The 8,037-nt window shown below is 38.8% G+C and overlaps 1 long non-coding RNA gene across 1 annotated transcript; it reads left to right on the forward strand.

Moving 5' to 3' along the window:
* Positions 1 to 6: 6 nt before the first annotated feature.
* On the forward strand, positions 7 to 1,377 carry LOC138143549 (uncharacterized). Its single transcript, XR_011163726.1, has 2 exons — positions 7 to 670; positions 704 to 1,377. It is a non-coding gene; the product is annotated as an uncharacterized lncRNA (long non-coding RNA).
* Positions 1,378 to 8,037: the final 6,660 nt, after the last annotated feature.

Raw genomic sequence — 8,037 nt, forward strand, 5'->3', positions numbered from 1 at the left:
TCTGGGTTTGTTACTGAATAAAATAGAGAGCACCTATGCTGGTATTTTGAACCTGGGAAGTTGCCTTTCCTTGGCATTACATTACATTATGGCGTAGTCTGTAAGGAGTACAAAGCATAGTGCCTCTATTTGTTCCAGGATCCATGGCCATTTAGATTGAGATTGTAAGGCCAAGGATCCTGGAGGGGTGGAATGTGATAGTAATGGCAATTAAAGATTCCCCTGTATTGGCTTGGTTTTCAAATTGATTGTATTAAAACCCAGAGTTTGTTAATCCCACCTGTGGGATGGGCTTGTTGATGTGAAAAGAAAGTCCTGAAGTGGGAGGAGCTGGTGACGTAGATTTGGAGAGACACGAGAGAGAGGCGGAAGATCTTTTTTGGAAGCAGCACCTCGTGGAGAGAGAGAGAGACTAAGAGGATTGCTGGTGGCCGCTTTGAATTGCCCTGGACTTTTGAGACCTGCCCCCTGAGCTGCCAAGGACTGAGGAGACATGGCTGTTTTGCTGGTACTTTGTCTGTCTGTTTTGATGTTATTTTGCCAGATTTGTCCACTGGTGAAAGACTGTCCTGTTGAAGAAGTACTGGAACCTGGCATTTGGTTAAGAAGGCCTGAGACTGTCCTGCAGACAGAGAGTGAATACTGTCCACTGGTGAGGGACAGTACTGTTGTTGCAGGGGTCTGGAGACTGTCCTGCAGACAGAATGAATACTGTCCACTGGTGAGGGACAGTACTGTTGTTGCAGGGGTCTGGGAGCCTTTCTGTTGGTTCAGAAGCCCTGAAGAAGGATTTTCTTGTTGTATGTTTACAGAAATCCTGGGAGAGGGCTTTGCTAATGTGTTCAGGGGTTCTAGGGCTGTTCTACAGACAGAGGATAAATTCATGAAGGGACTGGCAATGTATCTTATGGCCTTGCTAAGCCTTGTCTCTCCAGGAACTAAGACTGCTGAGAACTTGCCTCGCGTCAAGATGAAGAAAAGACCTCCATTTGGGTATTAAGTGCTGTGTTTAAACTTGATGTAACTCTGGGGTAGATTCAATTGTGATCCAGGGGTGGGGAACTTTTGACCTTTTTGTGTTCTATGGTTGAGCAAATGAATGTATTTTACTTATGTTTGGAAACTAATCTCCATTTGAGAAGAGGGGCTTTGTGGTGGACTTAATTAAGGTATAGCCTAGGGGTGGAGAAGTATTTGGAACAGAGACTTTGTAATTGATTGAATGATTAGAAAGTCCTGGGGTGGGGTAGGCCTTGGAGATTATTTAATCACACTTAGTAAATGCTGTATTTTGAATGATGTCATGTTTTGATCTTCTCTGTTCTGGGTTTGTTACTGAATAAAATAGAGAGCACCTATGCTGGTATTTCGAACCTGGGAAGTTGCCTTTGCTTGGTATTACATTACACTAGGGTACCCTGGCATGGACTAGATGGTGTCTAAGTTTCCTTTTGTTTCTATGAACCTTACACTGCCATCTTAGCTCTGCCATTACCTTCCTGTATGTGATCCTGGGTAATTGTCCCCTCCCTGAGCCTCAGTTTCTTCACTTTTCAAATGATGGGATTGGACTGCATGAACTAGCTTGAGTGATCGTATGTATGTGTGTGCATTTGTACACACACATGTGATGGCCTGCCATTTGGAGCACACAACTATAAGATAGGGCTCCTTTTCAGCCTCTTTTTTGCTTCTAGTTTTTCAAAGGGCTCCCTTTAAATTTAAAATTCTTTTTCCTCTTCTTCCCTCACTTGGGAGAGTAACTGTTACTCCTAACCTTTCACCTCTCTTTTCCAGCTTTTTCAGTCAATGATTACAATTTCTTGCCCTGAGCTCTATTGCTATTCTAGTTCATGTTCTTGATTGGGGGATGGGAATTTTCTACTTACTTCTTTTTCCTCTATTCTCTCACTTCCTCTTTATCTCTCCCACTTTTTCTATTTTCTTCTGTCTCTGTCTCTCTGTCTCTCTCTCTGTCTGTCTCTTTATCTCTGTCTCTTTCTCATTTTGGCCCCAAAGAACAGCATGTTGATTCTCAAAATTAAATCCTCTATCAAAGCATGAAAATATGTCATCCTCAACTCATTTTCTTTCAGTGCCCCCAAATATCCAATTTGTTGCCAAGTACTATCGATTTTATATTTGTAATATCTTTCCTTTATGCCTCCTTTTCTCCTTTGCCATCACCCTGGTATAGACCCTCATCACCTGACTCCAGAACTATTTACAAAAACCTATTGATTGGTCTCCCTGTTGCAAGTGTCTGCTCCACTCCTGTCCACCTTCTGTTCAGCTATCTCCCTCCCTCCCTCCCTCCCCTTAATCTTTCTATCCGTACATATGCCCATCTTCCTTTTCCTTTTTCCTCTCAACACCTTTGACAAATAGGCCATGGCTAGGAATCTCCCACTAAAAGTCCTACTGTATAGATTTATAGATCCTTAGAGTGGGAAACAAGCTTTAAAAAACTGCTCAAACCCTTCATTCCTTCATTTTTTTAAGTGAGAAAACTGAAAAAAAAAAATGATGTCATATAACTAGGAAGTTGCAGAGCTGAGATTACAATGTACAGAGTCTATGAGAGTTACTTCTTTTTCTTTTTTTTTGGTGAGACCATCGGGGTTAAGTGACTTGCCCAGGGTCACACAGCTAGTGTCAAGTGTTGGAGGTCATTTTGAATTTAGGTCCTCCTGACTCCAGGGCTGGTTCTCAATTCCCTGCACCAAATCGCTGCCCAGAGAGTTATTTTTATAACGTGTTCTTGAGGAAACTGGAAAGTAAAATAGCCTGGAGAGTAATTCATACATAGGGTGTCCCCAAAAGTCTTAGTGCTCTGTAGGGGGCCATTTCCAGTCGTCCTGATTTATATTTGGTCACCGGACCCAGAAACTCTGGAGGAGAAAATGAGGCTGGTGACTTTGCACAGCGCTCCCTCACTTATATCCAATTCACTTGCATGTCATGGCATCACCTCCCAAATGTCATGGTCCTCTCTGAGAATGAAGGACAAACAACAAGAGCAGTGGAAGTGTGATTTTCATATCTGAGTATGTTGTAGTGTAACGAACAAGGGACTTGTTCTCAGAAGACCCAGGCTTTGAATCCAGGATCTGCCACTTGCCAGTCATATTCCTGAGCCAGTCCTTTAATCCTTCAGAGCCTCAGTTTCCTCACCTCTAAAATGGGATGGATAATATTTGTATTACCTTCCTCACATATTTCAGAAAATCGAGAAGTTAGAAAGAGATCTTAGAGTATAAATACCTGCTCCCTTTTACAGATGAGGAAACGGACATTCGAGAAGCTTAGAGGCGTGCCCCTGGTCAGTCTATGGAGCTCCTGCATGAGGAAACTCCTGCTTACCAATTTAAGGTGGTACATTCTCTGCAGTGTATGGTCTTGGAGAGTTGTCTAGAGCATCTAGAGTTTCCATGACGACCAGTTATGTCAGAGGCCAGATTTGATCCCAGGTCCCTCTGGCTCTCCATCCAGCTCTCCATCTACTATTCCTGACTCTTAAATCTAGAATTCAACACAAAGTAACCATTATTATTATCTATAAAATGGGGATAATCACATTTGCGGGGGTTTTGTAAGAATCAAATGAAATAAAGGCAGGTAAAGCTCTTGATAAACTGTAAAGTTCTTTGAAAATTGCGTTATCTTATTGTATTATTATTATGTAATATTATTATATCCACATTCTCCCTCGAGCATGAAAATGAGCTGCTACTAAGAGAAAGCAGGGTAGAAGGAAAAGAGGATGCAGATGGAAGGGTGGAGGGATAACTGCGGGGCTGTGGGGAACTTCTGTGTGGCATAAGGGCCAATTAAGAGATCAAAGAACTATTCTTGGCTTTACCACATGCCAGCTGCTGAAAGAACCCCTGGAAGCACTTCGTCTAAAACCCACCAAAGGCCAGCTGTCTGGAGAACCCCTTCTTCCCAGGCCCTTCTTTCTCCATCATGTTTCCCCACCTCTCCCCACCATGCTATCTCAGGTACATGCAATTAATGCTTCTGCCTTGTATTACTGAACTCAGCAGGCTGGAGGAAATGGAGTTGATTCAGACAAGGTAGGTAACTCTGCCTCCTTCCTATCTCCCCCAAATATAAGATGAACACTCAATGTGTTGATTGAATCCAAAGACTACACAGAAGAGAGAAATGGCCTTTGAATTAAGGAACAAGCAAAGGGTTAGATTTGTTCCCCTTTGCCCCAGAGGGCAGGATAAGGACCAAAAGATGGGAACTGCAAAAAGACAAATTTAGACTTGACATGAGAAAAAAATTCCTAAAAATTACAACTATCTAAAATGGCCTTGGGGAATAAGGTTCCCCCTTCTTTAGAATTCTTCAAGCAAGTCTGTATGACCTTTGATCATTGGATAGGTTGCAGAGAAGATTATTGTTCAGGTATGGATTGGACTAACTGACCACTGAAGAAGAGGAAGAAAAAAGGATCTCTGAGTTCCTTTTTGGCTGTAGAGAGTAAAGATATGATCTCTAAACAACTTTTCCCTTTCCTCTTCATCAAAATGATTTTTCATTCTTATTTCATATCACTTATTTGTCTACTTTCCTTCTAGAAATGTGGGCCATGGGATCCTGTCACTGAATCTTTTGAAATCTACTCTCTGAAAATCTAGAGTGCACATCAAACTGTGCCTCACATGTCTCTCTTCTGACACATATTGTAAAACATAGTGATCTTTTTCCAGAATTCCTTATATGGTTTCTTTTTTTTCCTTTCTAGGTGGTTTTTTTAAAAGATAGAGATACATATATATGTATAAACACATATGTATGGCATGCCTGTATACACATATGTATTATGGATGTGTGTACACACACACACATATACAAAACACATAGTAAAAATTATGAAGTATTAGGAAAAAAACTGAAGACCTCACAAGCACAGATATTATTTTCATCACTAATATGAATATATTATATTAATTTATAATACATTATATATAATATGCACATATGATGTATATATCTATTACAGATAAATTAATTTTATTATTAAATAGATTTAGATATTATTAAAACAAAATTGCACTAAGACTTTTAGGACACTTTGTATCCATCCATCCATACATACATACCTTCATACATACATAATACACATGGATGACAATACCACTTTAATTTTTGCCTCGGGTGATTTTTGCCCAAATATTATCCGCTATATTTCCCCCCATATTTCTCTTTCCAATAATTTCCTAACATGAATCTGTTTTCTTAATATTCAATACCACCCAGAATTGTCCAACCTACATCTATCTTAATATACAATACCACTCCACATGCTCACCCTTGACCTCTCTTGTGCCTTTCGAATAAGACATACCTTTCAATTGTTATATTCTAGGTATGAGTCACATCCAACCAATCTCAGTAATACTTTTGGTGTCAAACTTTCCTCCTTGAGTCAGAATCTCTAGTTTTAGTTCTTGTTACCCATATCTTCTGTATTTGTGAATAGACACTTGAGACAGTGAGTTTTGTTGTATGCTCCTTTTATAGTTGGTTTTTTTTCTATTGTAAATTTCCCAGCATCTCTAACACTATTCTTTCTATATTATATCTTCTCTCTAAGGTATCTAGTTTGAGAGAATGTTTTCTCTCTTTTCTTCCTACCTTTTCATTTTCAAGCCCCTTTGATTAAACTTGTAAGATTTCAGGCAAGCACTTCTTTTTTTACCAGCCATTTTGAGGTTTACTCCATTTCTGGCTAAGAACGCATATTTAAAAGGTAATTAAACTCCCGTTCTCAAACATTTGCTTCTTTAATACATATTTTATTTTTTCCAATTACATGTAAAAACATTTAACATTCATTTTTTAAAATTCTGAGTACCAACTTCTCCCCCTCCCTACTCTTTTCCCTCACTGAGGAGGCAAGCAATTTGATACAGGTCATATATGTGCAGTCATGAAAAACATATTTCCATAATAGTCATGTTGTGAAATAAAACATGACTCAAAAATGGTCATGTTGAGAAAAAAAATCAACCAAGAAAAAATAAGTAAGAAAAAGTATGTTCAATCTGTATCCAAACTCTTATCAGTTCTCTCTGGAGGTGGATAGCATTTTTCATCATAAGTCCTTTGGAATTGTCTTAGATCTTTGTATTGCTGAGAATAGCTAAGTCACTCACAATTGATTATCATTGAACATTGCTGTTACTGTGTATAATGTTCTCCTGGTTTTGCTCACTCCACTTTGTATCCATTCATGTAAGTTTCCCTAGGTTTTTTATAAAAACATCCTACTCATCTAAAAATGCCTTTCTTTACCAGCTATTCATATCCCAAATCTACCTTTGTCTTCTGTTCCTTTTTCTTGTATTGGTAACAGTGATGAAAACATCACCTGTGCTCCTAAGACCTTCAGTTTCTCTCCCAAGACTTCATAATCTTTAAACATGTTTTCTGGGAATGTCAGTTTTGTCCAGTTAGATCACCAGAAGTATCTAATAGTTTTTAATCACAGGTGGTTCCTATCTTGGACACAAGGTTCCTGAAGATAGCCTGTTTCTCTCTGGTTACTATTGGGTTAACAAATAACTGATGCAATAAGCCTAAATAGGGAGTCATCAACCACTTACTATTTGTCTCTTCCTCCTTTGATCTTTACTGGATTATCTATCCCATAGGATCACACATGGGGATCCATATCAATTGTTTGTTGGAGCATGAACAGTTCTTTCCTCCTTAGAGGAAGCTAGGTCCCCTTCAGAAAAAGTCTCATAACTATTTCTTAGTTCCAAGTAGGAATGTGTTACTAAATATTTAACAACCAGGTCTTCTCCAAAAAATGTACACAGGATACATTTTAATTTAACTTTAAGTTTAATCTACATTACTTTCTATTACTTTCTTAAATCCAGACAATCAATAAAACAACAGATCAAACCCTGGTTTGTGGGTTTGTCGATTTCCAAGGTGTAAATACTCACACTGAAAATTTAACAATGGGCTCTAGTAAGACAGTTCAGGCTGGCTCTAGCATACCCCTGCTCTGAGTTTCTTTTTTTTCTTTCTCCTCTGAGTCCTAGCCCACTACATCCTTAGAGTATTGCATTTAGACCTGGAAGGGACATGACAGTAGAACACAGATCATGAAAGGGATCTTAGAATACAACATATCAGAGATGGCGATGAAACTTAGCAATCAATCATCTAGTCCAACCCATTCATTTTTACTGATGAGAAAATTCAAGTCTAGAGAAGGAAAGCAAATGACTTGAGAAAGGTCATCCAACAAGTTAACAACAGAGACTAAACTCAAACCTAGATGCAATGACTTCCAACTCATTGCTTTTACCGGTCCTCTATGTATGTACCCCTCCTTCCAAGCCAAACTCTAGAGATCTAAAGTGTATCAAGGTGACTAGCTTTATACTCATTTTTGCTTTTTTTTTTTTCTGTTGCTAGTGGGTTTAACATGATGGCCTAATATTGCCTTGCCATGAGCTTTTGCATTTAATATATTTTTAAATTAAACCTCCACGGCATAGTACTAGCTAATGAGCTTTGTTTGGTCTGCATGCTGGGATTTTACAACATGCTTAAAATACTCAACATCTTGAGGCAATTAGCAAAGTCACTGAGGTTCATAGGGAATTAGTTTATTTAATAAAACAAAAACAACAACAAAAATGCTTGCCCTTGGAATTTTTTTTTCTTTACTCTATTCAAGTGGTGCCTAGAGACTGCAACTTTTGCAAAACAACTGATGATAAGAAGATACACGCCCTAACATAGATGTGTGTTTATGTATATCTGTGCGACCTTGGGCAAATCACTTAACCCCAATTGCTTCCCCCCTTCAAAAAATTTTTTTAAAAAGAGGCAAATCTCTTTAGATCAATATTATACTTATTATAACTCCCAATTTCCTTGATGTGGGTGGGCACCTCCTCCCCTTATTACAACCCTGTCATACCTTCTCATCCTTTACAAGGGTGTGCTAGAGCCAGCTTAATTGTTAAATTTTCAGGGACAGCATTTACTTATTGGGGG

Source organism: Petaurus breviceps, unplaced genomic scaffold, assembly GCF_028583685.1.
Source record: "Petaurus breviceps papuanus isolate PSGF00001 unplaced genomic scaffold, PetGlider_PUasm1.0 138, whole genome shotgun sequence".
Lineage (NCBI taxonomy): Eukaryota > Metazoa > Chordata > Mammalia > Diprotodontia > Petauridae > Petaurus > Petaurus breviceps.